We start from the raw sequence: 9,262 nt of genomic DNA, 5'->3' as shown, positions 1-9,262 counted from the left end.
TGCTTGCCAAGCAGGAGATGGAAGTTCAATCCCTGGGTTGGGAAGATCCTCTGGAGGAGGAAATGGCAACCCACTCCAGTATTCTTGCCTGGGAAATCCCATGGACAGAGGAGCCTGGTGGGCTGCAGTCCGTGGGTTTGCAGAGTTGGACATGACTGAGCAACTAAATAGCAACAGCAGGATGGATGTGTTATATCGCAATGAGAAGTTTGTTTTTTGAATTATTAATGAGCATACTGTAGTAATTAGGGTATTTTGGTGGCAGGGAATTACAAGGCTCATGTCCTAGACTTTTCCTTCCTGAACGAAGATGGTGTGTGTCCCTGCAAGCTATGGCCTCTTTTCAGGTCTTGGTTCCTTATTCCAAAATTAGGAATGTATGTGAATTATACAATCTTTTCAGAAACTCAGCAAAATGCTTGAACTATGGTTAACCTGACTCTTCATTAAAAAAAAAGAAAGAAAAGAATCTAAGATTTGGTTGGAGCTGGAGCTGTTTTTCTGTTCCCTTGTTACAGTGGTCATGTGAAGATCTGGCTCTGTTACTTAGGGCCCAGATATCTGACTTTGGCCACAGAAGCAGGTATGAGGTGGCCTGGAAAGAACATGGTGGGCTTTGGGATCATTTAGTCCGGGCAATGGCACCCCACTCCAGTACTCTTGCCTGGAAAATCCCATGGATGGAGGAGCCTGGTAGGCTGAAGTCCATGGGGTCGTGAAGAGTCAGACATGACTGAGCGACTTCACTTTCACTTTTCACTTTCACGCATTGGAGAAGGAAATGGCAACCCACTCCAGTGTTCTTGCCTGGAGAATCCCAGGGATGGGGGAGCCTGGTGGGCTGTCGTCTATGGGGTCTCACAGAGTCGGACACGACTGAAGCAACTTAGCAGCAGCAGCAGCAGCAGAGTTCTGGCAATGCTCCTATCTTAGTTGTGTGTGAGCTTGGACAAGCTACGGAACCTCTCTGAGTCTCAGTTTCCTCACTGGTGAAATAAAGTGAGCGCACCCTCTCTTCTGGGCAGGTATGAAGGTTAAGTAAAAAGTGCCCAGGGACGTCCCTGGTGGTCCAGTGGTTAGGAACATGCTTCCACTGCATGGGACATGAGTTCGATCCCTGGTTGGGGAACTGAAATTCCACATGCCCTATGGTACAGCCAAAAAAAACACAGTACCCAGCCCCTGGGCGTATCTGGTTTCCCTGTACCCCATAAGTCCCTGGGTTAGCTAGGTGTCCTGCTGGGACCAGGCCAAAGAAGATGTCTATCTGACCACTCAGACACTTTGCTGACCCAAACTAAACAAAGCATAGGTAAAATGGACAGGGAGCCATTGGAGAGCAGAGCCCTCCTTTACGGGTGGTGCAGAGACAGTGTCCTGGGGTCCTTCCACCCAGGGGCCTGCCCATGAGGGCCTGGGAGGCTGGGGCTTGGACAGGGATCCGAGCAGAGGGAGGGGCACAGGCCAGTCTCCTGGGGCCTGCGTTTGTGGACTTCCCAGTGCCTCAGAGATGAGCTAACCACACGTGCCAGGAGGTCCAGCCTGATGTGTTCAGCTCTGGGCCCTGCTCTGAGTGGCTGTTGACAAACAGGACTCTGAGGAAGGGTCCTGGGGAGCCAGGGAAGGATCTCAACACATGAGGGACAGCCGAAGGAACTGCTGGGATGGGGGCAGTGTAGCTCAGGGAAGACTCTAGAGCCTAGGGTTGTGACTCTAGAGCCTAAGGTCATGACTTTTGCTAATCCAATGGGCTCTCTGAAGTTCCTGGCCAGATATGTTTTATCAGTCAGAGTTTTTGATGGCAGGCGACAGAAATTGGCTCTGGTGGTCTCTATCAGGATATAGTTAGCTGCTGTATTAGGAAAATCCCCAAATTGCAACAGTCTTACATAGCATAGATTTATTTATTGCACATATAAAGCCCCAAATGGCTGTTACTGAGGGGTATGGGTATGTGTGTGTGTGGGGGGGCACTCTGCTTCACACAGCTGTATAGATGCCCAGGCCTAAGGTGGTTCCACCATTCCACATGTGGCTTCTGAGGTCAGCAGTCAATAAGCAGCCTGCAGACAGAGAGAGAGAGAGTGGAGGATTACGCAGGAGGATTCTGTGGGCCTAAAGTTGTGTCTGTACCTTCCCTTCACTTTCCATTAGCCAGGAATCAGTAATGTTGTCCCACTTAACAGGAAGGCTATAGGAAGGATGAGGGGGGGCCCAGCCTTGAGAACGAGGTTTTTCAAGATGCTCCAGGGAGCAAAGAAGCAGGGAGAAATAAATATGCTGACTACTTCATAGCCAGGCAGGCTAGTGTCAACAGCCACTCAGAGCCACCCCTACCATGGCTGCCAAGAATTGCCTTCAATTCTTCCTTGGCTCCTGGCATCAGTGCATAGAAGCAAAAGGGATAGAAAAGAAAATCAACTCCTCAATTTGGAGGTGTTTTGTCCTCAGGGGATCTCACTCCATTATTTTCTGGGTCTTTGATCCGCCCCAGTAAATTTTGAAACAATAAGTACATGAAAAAGTTGCTCAGCATTTTTGGTTCTCAGGGAAATGAGGATTAAAACCATGATGTATGACTACACATTTACTAAAAAGGATTAAAGTTAAAAACATTGACAAAACCTAGTGCGGACAAAGATACAGGCAACTGGAACTCATACACTTCGCTGGGGGGCATGTATAATGGGGCTTGTTGTTTACTCACTCGGTCGTGTCCAACTCTTTGCAACCCCATGGACTGTACAGCACGCCAGGCTCCTTTGTCCTTGGGATTTCCCAGGCGAGAATACTGGAGTGGATTGTCGTTTCCTTCTCCAAGGGAATCTTCCCAACCCAGGAACCGAACCCTTGTCTCCTGCACAGGCATAATTCTTTACTGCTGAGACGACAGGGAAGCCCCACAAAGGAGTAACTAGGAAAAACTGTTTAGCAATTAAATATACACCTATGCTATGACCAAGTGAGCCCACTCCTGGGTATTTACTGATAAGAAATGAAGGCACGTGCGTGTGTGTGTGCACGCTAAGTCACTTCAGTCATGTCTGACTCTTTGCGACCCTATGGACTGTAGCCTGCCAAGCTCCTCTGTCCATGGGGATTCTCCAGGCAAGAATACTGGAGTGCTTAGAGAAGGTGGAAAAGGCATGAAATTTGTACAATAAGGAATTTTAAGAGAGAGAGGACATTCACATAAATTTTACTACAGTGTATTGTAGCCATTCCCTCCTCCAGGGAATCTTCGCGACCCAGGGATTGAACCTGTGTCTATGTCTCCTGCATTGACAGTCGGGTTTTTCACCACTAGCGCCACCTGGGAAGCCCTGAAATTAAAACATACGTTTAAACAAAGATTTGTACAGCAGCTTTATTCATGACAAACTACCAAAGTCCATCATCAGGATAATGGATAAACAAATTGTGTTCTATCCAAACAACAGAGTACTTCTCATCAGTGCAGATGAACTACTGATACATATATAGTCACGGATAAATCTCAAAGAAATATACAATGAGCAAAAGTAACCAGACTAAAAAATATGCTTACTATATGGCCCCATGGATGTGGAGTTCAACAGTAAGCTGACTCAATCTGCGGAGACAGCTCAGGATCCAGTGGCTGCCTCTTATCTGTAGGTACGCTCGTTCTAAGATCCCCAGTGGATGCCTGAGACCACAGACAATGCTGAGCCACACATACACTAGGTTTTTCCCCATGCATATATAACTGTGATAGTTTAATTTATAAACTAGGCACATTAAGAGATTGATAACAATAATAATAAAATACAATTATTGTGAGCATTTCCACAGTGTAGTGGTTATCACATTTGTCTCACAAGCAAAAAGTCCCCAGTTTGAAACTGGATGGAAACATGTTTAAGGCTTCCCCAGTGGTTCAGACGGTAAAGAATCCACCTGCAGTGCAGGAAACCCGGGTGTGATCCCTGGGTCAGGAAGATCCCCTGGAGAAGGAAATGGCTACAATACACTATAGTAAAACTTTTGTGAATGTCCTCTCTCTCTCTCTCAAAATTCCTTATTGTACAAATTTCACACCTTTCCCACCTGCACTAAGACTTGTCATGTACTGTGGCCATTAAATCTTTTTTTTTCTTTTTTTATAATTCTTTTAAAAGGATATATACATTTATTATTTTATTGACCATGCTCCAATGCATGTGGGATCTTAGTCCCAGAAGAGGCATCAAAGCTGTGCCCCCTGCAGTGGGAGCTCAAGGCCTTAACCACTGGACCACCAGGGAAATCTCAGCCATAACTCTTGCAGTTTGAGGGGTGACAGCAAATCTAGATCAAACTTCTTTTTCCTTCTTCACAATTTCACTAATAGAAGATTCATTCTTACCTTAGATCTTAGCAACCTCAGCATACACTTTTTCTTTCTGATTGAGACCTTTACCTTTTCCCTTCAGGAGGCACTTTACAGCTTCTCTTTGGTGTTCTCTCTAATGTCAGTATCACTATACTTTGGCCACCTGTTCCGAAGAGCTGACTCATTGGAAAAGACCCTGATGCTGGGAGGGATTAGGGGCAGGAGGAGAAGGGGACGACAGAGGATGAGATGGTTGGATGGTATCACCGACTCAATGGACATGAGTTTGGGTAAATTCCGGGAGTTGGTGATGGACAGGGAGGCCTGGCGTGCTGCGGTTCATGGGGTCGCAAAGAGTCGGACACGACTGAGCGACTGAACTGAACTCTTGGGCTTTGGGGCCATTAAGTAAAATAGGGGTTACCTGTACATAAGCACTGCGATACTATGGCAATTGATCTGATAACAGACATGGTTACTAAGTGACTAGAAGGTGGGATACACAGGATGGTGTGAGAATTCATTATGCTACTCAAAATGGCATGCAATTTAAAATTTTTGAGTTATTTTTGGATTTTTTTTTGGACATTAAAACATTGACCATAGGTTAACTGAAATGGAGGAAAGTGAAACCATGGTAAGGCGTGACTACTGTAATGAGGAAAACTTCTAGGGTGACGAAAGTTTTCTCTCTCCATCTCGGTGGTGGTCACATGGTATACACATGTGTAAAGTCACTGATCAGTGGACTGTGAATTTTACTATGTATAATGTATATTTTAATAAAGTACACAAAACTCTTAATATGATAAAAGTTTGGCCTTTTGGGGGGTTACGATGGTCCCTCTCAGGTTAATGCGGGGATTTTCTGAGCTCTGCCCTCTGGCTCTGGGTGTGTAGGGGGATGTGCTTCTTGTGAATGCTGGGAGTGGGACGCGGACCCAAGTTCGGGACACCTGTCACCTGGCCACTGGGAGGGCTGGAGCAGAGGGACATGGCACTCTCTCTCCACTGCACAGCGACCAGAGGTTTCTGCAAAGATTCAGCCTCTCCTGGCCCTTGCTGGCAAACATATGCCTCACTGCTGTTTAAAGTTCCATTTCTTTGATGAGTGGTGAGGCTGAACTTCTGAAGGATGGTTACTGGCCATTTTCATTTCTTTGTTCAGAGCCTGATGTTTTCTAGGGCCCTCTTCCACAAACCACTTGTTAGCTAACCAGAAAAGAAAAATATATTTCTGACAAGCAAGCATTTCTAAAGGATCTCTTTTTGCAGCAAAATTCTGTTTTTTCTTCTGTGTTTCTCCCAGGAGGTTTTTAGAGAGTTTTTTTTTTTTTTGGTAATGACAAAAATAACAATTATAAATGAAACTAAATGATCACTGAAGCAGGTAAAATAGGCTCAAATCCCCCAAACTGGACAGCGTGTAGCATTCTAGAGCTCTCCCCCAAAATTTTATGTTTCCCAGAGCCTAAGTAAGGGTCCCTGTATAATATGCTCAACCCCTTCTTCCAGATCTACCCTGCACACACACACACACACCCTTGCACACATGCATGCATGTATACTCACTCACACCCCACCCCTCAAATGTCTGTGAGTTTAGCAGACTAAAGATGGGTGGGGTGAGGAGGAGGTGAGGAGACAGAGGTGCTGACAGCCCCCATCATTCAAGCCACTCTTCATCTCACCAACTCTCTCTGACCTTTACTCTTCTCCACACTCCTTCCTCAGGATGTAAATAGTCTTCCTGTGTGTCATGCCAAGTGATTGCCATCGTCTTTTAAGGCCCTGCCTAGAAAATCCCAAACTCCTCTCTAATGCGTTTCCTATTTTTTCCAAAGATGGTTTCCATTCTGAGAACAGCTCAAAGCCAGGTACTGAGATGTCCATGTTTCTTTAAATGTTATGTCCCCGTCGTCATAATAGAACTGCAGTGTCTCTCTGCTTCTGAACAAATTCCAGGCTTGTTCTCCCAAGTCCTGAGCTGGGGAACAGCACTGCGCTATTCTGACAGTACAAATAAGGGTTCTGAGTGGGACCTGGAGCCAAGAAGGGTGAGCCAGGTTAAGACCATGGAGAAACTTCAATGCCAAGGGAAAGGATTTGGGTTTGATTATCCTGTTCAGGGATCCATCAGACGCTTTAGAGCTGGGCTGTGACTGGAACAGAACTGAGCTTCTGGAATTTCACCATTTGGCTGCTGCAGAAGTAGCTGGCAAGGAAGGAGAATGCTTAGAGGGGGCGAGGCAAGGAGGACAGGGCTTGCCTTAAGCCAGAGGACAGATCTGGGAGACTTTTCTGAGCAGCAGCCACAGCCTCTGGTAATAGGGAAGGGGGGAGAGAGAGAGGAATTGCTAACAGCCTGAGTGCCTAAGGGAGACGCCAGCTCCTTCCTCCTGGTCTGGGAGAGTCTGTAATTTGCTAAGAACCATACTTAACATGAGATGGGACCAGCCCAGGACATGCACAGATCTGAAGAAACTATTAAGTAAGAGTGGCATTAACTAGACACACAGGGCATCCGACAATAGCATCATCATTTGGTGAGTGTCTCAGTTCAATTCCCTTGGAGAAGAGTGATTTCAGTTTCCCATCCTACTATGCTTTTTGTATTCCCCAGTGTAATACTTCTAGGCAAATGCATTTACACAGCTCTCTGCATCAAATAGCAAGGGCCAATATTTATTGCATTCTGTGCCAAGTACTGTCTTAAGGGCTTTTCATTTGGATAATTTATATATGTGTATGTATCATCATATATATAATCTTATCTATGCCTCACAGACCATCTTTCACAGATGAGAAACTGAGGCAGTCAAGTTAAGTAACTTGTCCAAGGTCACACAGCTAGAGAATGGCAGAGCGAGCAACACACCCAAGGGTGCTAATGGGTTTATTTCCTGAAAAGAAAATTAGGACACAGCAGAATAGGCTTCTGGACCCAGCTCAGCAGCTGACTAGTGCAAGGTGGGGCAGGTCATCTTTTAAGTGTATGCTCTCATGACGGTGGACAGTGATGAATGTTCAAGACCTTAAGGTGATAGTTTCATAGATATATACATATATCAAACCTTATGATACACTTTACTACATGCCTGTCATTGTATGTCAATTACACCTCAATAAAGCTGCTTTTAAAAACTGTTAACTATATGATGAAATTAAAATATTTGTAATTTCTTCAGAAACTCTTATGTGACCCCACTGCAATGTCTGAGTATGATGCAGAAAATCTGTGATTCACTTCTGAATCTAAGCGCTATTTTGCTCAGAAGAGCAAAGTGTCCCCAAATTAAAACTTGGAGCCACAATGACTCAAGAAATGTTTTGTCATCTGGCATTACTGAAAATAGAACACAAAGTATGCAGTGAGGCTGTTTATTACAATATAGCAATTTTGTTGAAGTAAAGAAAAACAATAAATATGATGGAATAAATATACAACAGTTTCTTAAAGTGTACCACTTAAAGCCCTTTGGGGGCTTTAACTTTGAAAATCCAACCCTGTCCACTGGTCCACACCCCACTCCATCTCTGTTCCAGAAACACTGATTATTTGAAAAGGTCAAATTGTTACACACCTTGAAGCCTTCACCTGTGCCGTTGTCTATGCCTGGAACTCTTCACCACTGGCGCCGCAGGGAAGTCTGCTTCTCAACCTCTAGGTCTCAACATGAACATCACACCACACACACACACACACACACACACACACACGACCTCCATGATCACTCAGATCTCAAGAGACTACTCCTTCGTGGCACACACACACACACACACACACACACACACACACACGCACACACGACCTCCATGATCACTCAGATCTCAAGAGACTACTCCTTCGTGGCTCTCGTCACAACTTGGACGTAGAGGTTTACCTCCCCACTGGTCCGTGTGGGCTCTGAGTCTCTTCTTGGATTTTCTTGCACTCCTCCCCCAGTGCTGGGAGGCAGAAGGTACTGTCCTGACACGTGAAAGCATGGATGCATGTCCTCTCTGGGCTCTGTGACCACACGAAGGGGGGTGGGGTGCCCTCGTGGGAACACTGTAAAGTATAAATACAGAGCAGGTTGACCACTCCCTCACTTTCTTAGTTCTTTCTCCCCCTCGATGGGAGGCACCCCTGACCTCTGGGGGCAGTCTGTCTGTGTGCAGGCTGAGTTCCAGGAGGAAGTGGGCTCTTGGGAGACCATGCCCTCAAACACAAACATGACAGGAGCTTGGCTTTTGTCTGTTAAGGCACGATGGCAGAGGATACCTATCTCAATATGAGTTCTAGGAAAAGCTCTAGGAGTGCTGGCAAAATGGGCCCATGCTGGGGGTTCCCCAGAGTGCTTAGGTTCAGGTGCTCAGGCCTGGCCAGTCTGTGAGCTCCTCCAGGGCAGACCCGGCCTGCGTCCAGCACTGTACTGCTGGTGCCCAGCACAGACCTAGGCACACAGTGCGTGCACATTGACCATCTGTTTTGGTGCAACCAAGGAATTCCATCTTGAGAGCACTGGCTCTTTGCCAGGAACACATGAAGTACTTTATACATACTTGTCCCTACGACTCTTTATAATAAACCCATGAAGTCCGTGTTCTTACCCTCATTTTACAGAGGTGGGAATTGAGGTTGAGAGAGAGGTAATCTGCCCAAAGGCACACACCCAGTGAGAGGCAGGTCCTCTCCAAGCAGAAGTCCCTAGGGACAGTCAAACAATGGCCTGGAGTGACACCTGCTAGTTTAGGGGCCAACAAATTAACATCCTCCCATTGGAGAAACCCTGTGACCCCCTGCCCCCCACCCCCACGCCAAGCACCAGCTTCACAGTTCCTGGCCTGGGTGCCACCTGGGCACTGGCCCTCTGCTCCTCTCATCACTCTGGCACTCATGGCTTCAGCTCCACTCCATGCTCCGGTTTCTCCTTTTGCTGATCTCCT

General features: G+C 46.4%; 1 long non-coding RNA gene across 1 annotated transcript; it reads right to left on the bottom strand.

Moving 5' to 3' along the window:
- Positions 1 to 1,885: 1,885 nt before the first annotated feature.
- On the bottom strand, positions 1,886 to 2,762 carry LOC122455014. The gene is made up of 2 exons (XR_006273567.1): positions 2,708 to 2,762; positions 1,886 to 2,063 (listed from the first exon to the last, which is right to left on the bottom strand). It is a non-coding gene; the product is annotated as an uncharacterized LOC122455014 (long non-coding RNA).
- Positions 2,763 to 9,262: the final 6,500 nt, after the last annotated feature.

This window comes from Cervus canadensis, chromosome 17 (assembly GCF_019320065.1).
Source record: "Cervus canadensis isolate Bull #8, Minnesota chromosome 17, ASM1932006v1, whole genome shotgun sequence".
Taxonomy (NCBI): domain Eukaryota; kingdom Metazoa; phylum Chordata; class Mammalia; order Artiodactyla; family Cervidae; genus Cervus; species Cervus canadensis.
This window is presented reverse-complemented; position numbering and strand designations above follow the sequence as displayed.